Source organism: Sinocyclocheilus anshuiensis, unplaced genomic scaffold, assembly GCF_001515605.1.
Source record: "Sinocyclocheilus anshuiensis isolate Anshui unplaced genomic scaffold, SAMN03320099.WGS_v1.1 scaffold1538, whole genome shotgun sequence".
NCBI lineage: Eukaryota > Metazoa > Chordata > Actinopteri > Cypriniformes > Cyprinidae > Sinocyclocheilus > Sinocyclocheilus anshuiensis.
The window spans coordinates 19,508-29,444 of NW_015547762.1; the positions used below are offsets into that span (position 1 = coordinate 19,508).

Sequence of the window (9,937 nt, forward strand, 5' to 3'; positions counted from 1 at the left end):
CATGTTCTATTTATTTTCAAGCTTATTAGTGTATAACGCAACAAGCTAATGCCGAACTGTTTGCTGAATTTGCTTTCTGTGTAGAGCTTTCCTAATTGTTCATTTATGAGGCTCTTAGAAGTCAGTCACACATGTAGGCAGCGGAGAAGCTCCCTAGGTTTTATTTTAACAGAGCTCTAGTGGTGGTGTGAAATAAATACACAAATCTCACAGCTAGAGAGGGAAAGGGTGAAGAAAGAGATAGACAAGCGTCAAAGTGTGAACACAGAGGTGTTATTACGTTAACTGGGTGTTAATTTAATGTTAAATATGTCTGGTGTTAGAAAACATGCCACTTTAATGAGCTGCCGATATACACACACACTAGTTAGTGCCAATGAACTGTCTTGTGTGACATAGCGTGCACACACACACATAAACCACCACATGCTACCGTTGCTGGGGTAAAGACCAGCAGCTGCAGGGGCAGGTGGTTTAATGCCTCTTCCACGATGACATTGACTGCAAATGCGAATTACACTCATTAGTGATGTATCTATGACAGCTCTCTTCATCTGCTCGTTACATTATGACCATTACTCATTATAGCATGACCTGTCACTTTCATCCAAGTCAAGTGTGGCCCCAAATTAGGATCATCTAAATATATTTTACAAGTGTCACATTACCTTTATGTGACATTATACATTACACATTTTGTTGTATAATCATCCCTTTTAACATGGAAGACACTATATGACCACACACACACACACACACACACACACACACACACACTCCTAAAACCACTTTTTGTAATGTATTTTCAATTAATTACTAATCTGACACAATGACGTATTTAAATTATATTAATCTGGGGGCATTTTTTCAGCAAATATTTATATAAGAAATTAATTGTGAGTTATCTGATTAGCTAATCAGTATATCCATATAATTAATCTGGACATTTTTTTCGAATGACAGCCCTATTTATAATACATTTCCACTGGTGTGACACAGGTCAGCTGAATATATCAAAACAGATGTCCACATCTGCAAGCTACCCCCATCATTAGCTAATCATGAAATATTAGGCAAATTGCAGTGTAATTTGGAGATTACCTTTCTAATGTTGCCAAACAACAAAGGCAGCTTTAATTGGGAACATTTGTTAATTATGACCTTAAAGGAAAGCAGTACACCTGAAAAATCAAGCAAGAACGCACAGGAAAGCCTCTGGTACAGCATTCACAGTAAGTACATGCATCTGAAAGCACATAAAGGTTACAGGTTTTAGTCTGGTTTCAGTGTTACGTTCTTTCTCTTCACTTATTGTACTAATATAATAAATGAAGATCTTGATTTTCACTATTTTACATATATAAAAACTACTCTTAAAATATGCAAAAGAGAAATAAAATAAAAAGCAAAAAATGTACACGTACATTTTACTCTCAGCACAGAAAAAAAAACTTATTTTATCCAAGAATACTCAAAAGGAAAGATTTTTGATATTTTGACTGCACCTTAAAAATCACACTCACTTACAGTATAAATCATAACACATCTCAGATTTAATGGAGGGCGACTGAAATGTCTTCGTATTCAGTGGGATACCCAACCTGGGACAGGTGCCAGAGATCTGGTTTTGCGCATATGAGAAAGATGACTACAACTGAATTTACAATCATGCAAACTGAAGTACACAACCATGCAATCAAATATGATTGTATGATTTGTTTCCTAAAACTGAAATTATGGCTTTTTATGCTGTTCCTGTTATTGATGTGAGCCATGTTATACTATAATTACTCATCATATTTTCTGCCATTATATTTTTGAAGAATGCAATAAACTGAGCTGTATCCCAAGTATTGTATCCCATAAAATACCATCAAATAGTGGCATACTACTATCAACTTAAATCAGAAGTCAGAAGAAATCAGAAATCAGAAGTCGGTCGGTTGGTCGGTCGGACGGACGGACGGACAGACAGATAGACAGATAGATAGACATATAATAATAAAATGCTAGAAAAAATGACAGACAGACATATAATAATAACAGACAGACGATAGATAGATAGATAGATAGATAGATAGACCTATATGTTCTTGCCAGATGTTTTCTAATCAAAGCAACAAAAGGCACTATTGACGTCAAGTAAAAGCAACTTTGGAAATGAACAAAGTCTTTAACTCTGTGAGGTCATAATTACTCTGTCACTATCTAATTGTACGGTCCCCTTCAAGCAATTAAATAAAATGAACAGCTGGCTGAGTCTTTATGAAGAGTTGCCTGATCTTCCTGGGTTCGAGCACTGCCTGACGACCTTACTGAATTATTAGCATAATTACGTCTGCACTTGGATGTGAATGGAAAATGTGAGGCTAGCTGGGCCAGAGACGATAAAGCTTTTTAATGACAGGGAGAATGTGAGGGAAAAGCCCAGGCTGATGATTCCGACCATAAACTGTGATTGGAGGTGGGCGCTGAACCCGGCCCAAATGCTGAGGTTTGACTTGGCTTGGAGAATACCTCAGACAGGAGAACAAACCTGAGTGAGTGAGAGAGAGATATGGAGAAGATCCATGGTAGAGGAACATGGCTGTTTCACCTTCTCAGGTGTCACCTGATCCATATAAAAGGATCAACCGGCCTCCACCTGAATAACTCCACCTGAGTGCACTACGGGGAACAGGAACCAAGCCACCCCCAAATCCTCCAAATCCTCCACCCCCTACCCCACCGTCCAGTCTCAGGAAGCCGAGCTGTAATGTAATAACTCTGTTCAGGCTCCAGGGACCCAGATGGCCCGGTATAGACCAGGTGCAGACAGGCTGGAGACGGGGCAATGAACCAGGGTGAGCGCTGGCCATGGACGTTGTAATACAAGGACCTTTCCCATTAGCACAACAAACACCAGAGCAGAACAAAGCATCTGATGCAACTGAAAGGTAGTCTCTCCTCCGGTTAGCCCTCCTTAGCAAGACAACAGCCAGGCCCACCGCTGGGCAGCCCTCCTGGGAGCTAAAAGGAATGAGCTAGCATTAGCCCCAGGGTGAAAGTAGCTATAAACAATGAGCATCAGCTCTAAAGAGTTTTTTTTTTTTAGATCTTCTTTACATTTCGGGCAAAATTAGTACTAAGGAAAATGTTGTGTCCAAACATATATAATATGTGAAAAACAGTACTTTTTCTAGTGACTAGAGGTGTAGTGCAACCAAATTCTACATCACTGTTTTTAAAGTGTCATTTTATTGCATACACAGCTTCATTGCCAAACTATCTTTCAGAAGTGCTGGGCAACAATTAATCGTGATTAATCGCATCCAAACTAAAAGTTTTTGTTTATATAAGATATGTGTGTGTACTGTGTATATTTATTATGTATATATAAAGACACACACATACTGTATATATTTAGAAAATATTTACATGTATTTACATGTATATATTTATATTCATTTAATTTATATTATATATAAATGCATATATATTATATAAAAATAAAATATACTTAAATATATACATGCATGTGTTTGTATTTATATATACATAATAAACATACACAGTACACACACATATAATATTATATATAAATATATTTAATATATAAACATAACATTCTTCTTAAATATATACATGCATGTGTTTGTATTTATATATACATAATAAATATACACAGTACACACACATTTATTACGTACACAACAACTTTTATTTTGGATGCGATTAATCGCGATTAACCTTACTGACCCCAAACTTTTGAACAGCAGTGTCTATATGTATGTACTGACCCTTTAACTATTTTCAATTTACATAGCTTTTTTGTTAGTAGCTACATTTTCCAGTGAGTTGCTTGGCTGCTGTTTAACTATGTTAAATTATTAGTAGCTTATAGCATTTTTCATTAGTAGCTTGTAGTGTAGCCAACTACTTTTTCATGAGTAGCTTGGCTGTTGTTGAACTACTCTAAATTATGAGTAGCTTGTAGCTTGGCAAGCTATAGTTTCAAAGCAGCTTCCCCAGTGCAGGCTAATGTGTTGCTGAAACAGCAGTGCAGCACACAGGCTGATGGGTATTATATCAGGACATCCCATGCAATCAAGATCAATGGGGGGAGATTAGCATATTCCTTAAATGACCCGAACCACTTCAAAGCTGGTGCATCATTTACCTACGGTCTAATTTCAGGGGCCCGGAGTGATGTTTGGTCAGACGTGCAACATGTCACAAACATGATATTGCTTTACCATTTAATGACCCGTTTACTCACACAACGCAATCTCTGGGCATATCGGGTCACTCTGAGATCTCACAGGAGCATTTCGGAATGTGCTCTGCTGGTTACCACCTACTGTAGAAGTCATTTGTTTTCCGCTGACAGCCAGGAGAAAGCGATCTCCCGGTGCCAGACTGACAACATGCTGAAATCCTCCACTGGCGTGGAACAGACTCCACTTGCATAATCAGAATCTGGACACAAGCACGATCTCAGGCGAAGAGAGAAAGACATGGACCATGTGATTGGTAACTGCACAGTGAAAACCTGTCGGTACTCCAAAAGACCCCATATGTAACTCACACAGATTCACTAAACCAACCCAGCAACCTCGGCCTGAGGAGCATTTGGGATGGATAGGAACTGGAGATGCCCCAGTTAATGTTGGACAATTTAGAATGTCATTACAGTTTAAACATCACGGGAGGACCAGGGTTTGATCCAAATCCTCGTGATCAGAGTTTCCAAACCCTTTCCTCAGTCTTTCCCTAAGCTTGATAGAAATAATAAAGAGAGTGTAATGAACAAAGCAAGCCAGTTGGATCTGAATTGCGGAGCAGCTTAAACCATTTAAAAGCGGTGATTGTTTTCTGCCTAAGGAATGATTGCATAAAATGACACTGACAAGACAAAGTGTTTGAGGACTACCAGTGATGCTTCAGAGCTGTCCATCATCCAAGCTCTTCACATCCAGGACTCAAGCCCCCATGCTGCACCTGGTGCTACTCAACTACTCCATACTGAACTCTAGTCCCTTAAACTGCTTACTGATGAGAGTTTATATTAAGACTTAACAAGCATGCTTTTCTTTCTTGGCATATTTCCTATTAAAGCAGAAAGTTGGCATGTCTCTATTTTTTTAAACAGTCAATAGTCTTTAGTTTATATCACAGCCATAATCAATGACGGGTACTTGCTTTTACTATCAAAGAGGTTTATAATATTGAGAAAGCACTATCTGTTACAATTCACAGTCAAAATATATAATTTGATATGGTAGTTGCAATTTACAATTAATTTAGTCAGAATAAACCGCTACTTTTGAAAGAACATCAATGGAGAAAATTGCTTTTTTTGTAATGAAAAAAAAAATCATTACAATTTCATAATTAAAAATAAATACAACATAAACGATATTCTAACATTTCTAATCAGGCACCGAATAGAGTACAGATAAAGACTAAAAATTTTAAATGTGCATATGTGCTTTAAAAAAACACTTAAAAACTATTCATAATTTGATAAAAAAAAGTAAAAGAGCACATAGATGGCCTCAAATCTAGCAGATACGGAATAAAAGCCACAAAATTGCAATTTTCATGGCACACCATTCTTAAAGTCATCATCAAGACCACAAATCTGACCTCAAAAGAGGTGTAATACCCGAAATATGAGAATTACAGATGAGGTAATCCGTTTACTTGGCCAAGAAAACCCACAATTGAATAAAAATCAATCAATTTGGTCCATTTCGTTAACACACAGGTGTTTCCGTGTGCTTGTAACTCCTTTTCAAAGAGTTACTTCCTTGCCTTTATGCAAAAGTTAATCTCCCTGATTTATGGTAAATCTTACAGCTGGGAAATGGGAGACAAGTACGACAGATAAGTCATGGGCGATGTGTTACGCTATCAGCACCAGACACTATTCGCGTGGAAACGGAGGAATGTGTGCGCAGAAGCTGTTAGTTCCCAGAACTGCTGCATTGATACATATCCATAAAAACACTACTGGGAAACTAATCACATAAAACACTCGGACATTGATCAATACAAGCCGTTTGTCTTTAAACGTGATCCATTGATGGCCGCGCGGCACTATTCACAAGTCTGCCCAGACAGAATGGAAAACATCTGTGGGCTTAAGAGCCTCTCTCACATACTATGTCTTTGTCACCTGACCCAATGGTGTGACAGTCACGGAAAGATGAACCAGATTATGAGCCAGAACCATCTATGTTTCCAGTAAAACTTACAGCCATTTATTATTTCTCTTTTCTTCCAGCCTAGCCTTCCTCTTGTTGCTTAGCCAGCTTTGGAGAAAGTGCCAGTGGGATGTCTACAGCTTTGGCTGCCTCCAGCTTTCTCTTCTGTCAATCATACGGATGGTCTCTTGATAGCACAGCCCTCAAGGGTTAGAGAAATAAAAGCTGCAGAATTCCAGAGAACCTTCAGCTGACATAATGAGGAAGACAGTATACGCACATGAGAGAGGAAAAGCAAGTGAAAGGGATGGTGACAAAGACAGATAGAGAGAATTGAGGTCAATTGGACAAACTTCAGCCAAAAATCCAAAGGATATTCCATCTGGTGCAAGTAAAATAAAAAATAAAAAGAGTCTTCCGGGGAAGTTTTAAGAAGACTTGGATTGATTCACTATATTAAAGAAAAACATTATTTCTGCTGTTATATGCGACGTCCTGCTGAGTATTATTCTTCTGGAAAACCACAAAGACTTTCATAAGAAGACAACACAGGGAGAAGCATGCATAAACTGTCAAATAAAGGAATCGAAGAGAAGTTGATGAAATAATCTGTACAATTGTAAAACTAGTGGATGAATCTCTATGGGAAAGTTTATACTTTAAAAGGAAACAAATATATAGAAATACTGTACAGAAAAGGGTGAATTCACTAAATAGTTGGGGTGGACTGCATGGAGCATTTTCATACAAAAAATTCTTAGGGGCCATTCACACAGAATGCATTTTTGTGTTTAAAAAAGTGAGTCATGGAATGGAAAAAAACACAAGGTCTAGAGACACTTAACTTTTTTAACTTTAGCGTTGCATTTTTAGAATCCAGTGTCATGCTCAAAACCCTGCAAAAGACACAAGCGCAATGGTCAAAGATGCCTGTCTAGAGCATGTTCACATAAAAAAAACAATGGAAAAGCAGCATAGTTAAATGCAAAATTACGTTCTATGTGAACAGCCCCTTAATCACTCTGCTACTCACTAACCTCCTGCAATTTAGTTTAACCAGGTGCTAAATGCTTTGAAATAGCATTGCAGAATTGCAGAAAAATGAGAATTCTGTCATAATTTACTCATTTACATCATTACTTATTTAATTCCAAACCTGTATGACATTGTACAAAGAAGAAAATTGGATATTTTGAAGAACGCTATGGTCCAAAGATCGACCTGTATACAAAATACTGAGACATTTTCAGAAGAAAGTAAGTCATACAGGTTTGGAACACCATGAGAGTGAGTAAATGATAACAATTTTCATTTTTGCAGGAACCTGAATTCTACCAATATCTCTAAAAAACAATTATCACCTTAAAGTGTTTCTCACCTTTTATTTGTAGAAGCCTTTCATTTTGAATTGTATCAACTGAAAATTCATTAGCATTAACAAAAAGGATAACCAAATGAAATCATACTGCTGCATTGATATTATTTGCATCCAAAAGAGAGCAAAGTTATGGAGCTTATAATAAGACAAAACTATTTGAATTTGTATTGTGTAAATTTGAATTATTGAAAAGTGTCATTTAACAAAACAGAATTTGATGTGGAATTTAACATAGTTCTGAATTAGATTTTTTTTTACTTGAATATTGAACATTTGAAATTCAACAATTGAATTTTTATGGCAGTTTTTTTAATAGACATGTATTTTCAAACAGCAGATTTTTTGTTCTGAATTGTTAGACTGCATGTTTTCAAGATGAAGAACAAATTCGGAACATCAAATTCAATGTTCAAAATTCAATACGCAAAAATCCAGATCGTACAGAAAGTAGGTCAGAGGTTATCCACAGGGAAGAGCAGATGATCTCCGAAAAGTCGAACGAAGCATTTACGGTGACTGGAGTGGACATGTTTGGTTCACTTAGGCTAGTTTTGTCGTGGACACAACATATTAACTCGTGGAAACGTGATAAGTCGTGGCCACGAGATATTTATTTTTTGGGAACGTCATATTAACTCGTGGGAGCGTGATAATATGTCATGGCCACGAGATCTTTTTGTCGAGATAATCGTATGGAGATGATGACATCCTGGAATCGCCGAGCGGCTGTCGCTTTCTCTCGTAGTGGAAGTGTTTTGTGCGGTCTCGGGGCAGACATTGCCATAGTTACAAACAACAAGGTCACATTTGATTTTACTAAAAATAAACAAAACATAACGGAAATTCAGTATATGTGTTATTTGCTATTTATCATTTCATTGGACTATGACTAGCATAGTTTTCATATCAAACACAGTTAACAATGACATTTTACATGTAGCCTAATTGTATTTTTACCTGGCAAACCAACTCGAACACGCATGCTCTGGATTTTTTTTTTATTAATTAATTAATTAATTAATTTATATCTCTGTAAAAGATTTTTGATGGATCATCCAATGGGAATTCCATTAGGCTACATTTTAAATGATCACCATGTTTTCAACACACCGACATAAGCTCAGTGAAATGTTCCATTGGTTGTTAATAATCTGCCCGGTAATAGGTTAAAGGCGATAAAAAGATAAAACATGTTTTTATCTCTGGCGGCGACTGCCGCAAAGAGCCGTGGAAGTGGAAGTTTGGGTGCATGAGCACCGCTTGCGCACCGCCTCTGCACCGACAGCGACACGGCCTACTTTCCTGCTATTCACAATTTGAATAGAAGTTTTAATAAATGAGGTTTGTCTACCTCATGTAGTAGAATACGTGTGTGGTTCGGGTCAGGTACGGAATTATAGTGTTGCTGTCGGATAACGGGTCGAGTGTTCTGTCAATTACTGCTGGTGCGGGTTTATCAGACAGGACCTGTGCAGGACTCTGCCATGACTTCCTATGTTGAGGGAACAACATTTTTTCCCGTGGTCACGAGTGTAATGCGTAAACAACCTGCGTGATCATATAACCTGGGATTATCAGAGGTGGATAAAACATTTTTGTCCATCTCACAGTATTGTAATTCAGAACAATTCAGAACAAAAATCCGCTGTTTGAAAATACATGTCTATTAAAAAACTGCCATAAAAAAATCAATTGTGTTACATTTCAAATGTTCAATATTCAAGTAAAAAAAAATCAAATGTTAAATGCCACATAAAATTCAGTTTTGTTTAGGGATGTGCATCTCATGACTCAGGCCGATACGATATGCATCTCGATGCATAGCCAACGATACGATACATTAAAGATACATATGAAGCAGCTACCGATTCTATGCGATACGATTCCCCCTTTTTACGATGCAGTGTGATCCGATTTCGATTCGATTCGATTCAAAACAATGCGATTCGATGCAATGGAGAAAATACGATCACTTTTAATGCCTCGAGGCCTGTTTCATAAAACAAGTTTACCAAATAAGCCAGGCTTATTTCAGATAGTCTGACTCATTGTCAAATTATTTGGTTCCATAAAGCAAATTTAACATAGGCCTAGATCAAGCTATAGTCACTGTGGCAACTTATGCTGGGAAACTAACCTGGTCTAAAGCAGGATAGGAACCCAATGATATTACTACTCTCTCACATACTATTATTTGACTCTTTTTTGACTCAGGTTTTATGACAGCTGTACCTTTTATAGTTTGCGGAACAGATAGCAGAACATTAGAACATTACAATCTAAAATAGCTCTTTAAAGCATTAAAATAACTAAATTAAAAGTTAAAATCACTGAATTAGAAATGAAAATAAATAATAAAAGAAAATGACTA

The 9,937-nt window shown here is 37.1% G+C and overlaps 1 protein-coding gene and 1 long non-coding RNA gene across 2 annotated transcripts in view; one reads left to right on the forward strand and one right to left on the reverse strand.

The window, feature by feature from the left end:
* Positions 1-2,092, forward strand: part of LOC107704511 (uncharacterized) — a 21,529-nt gene extending 19,437 nt beyond the window's left edge. The window contains exon 3 of the long non-coding RNA XR_001635967.1: positions 2,082-2,092. This is a non-coding gene — a long non-coding RNA (uncharacterized LOC107704511). The remainder of the gene's footprint in view (positions 1-2,081) is intronic.
* The window catches only part of LOC107704510 (inactive tyrosine-protein kinase transmembrane receptor ROR1-like), a 107,096-nt gene that overhangs the window by 12,860 nt on the left and 84,299 nt on the right, over positions 1-9,937 (reverse strand). The gene's annotated exons all lie outside the window — the stretch shown is intronic.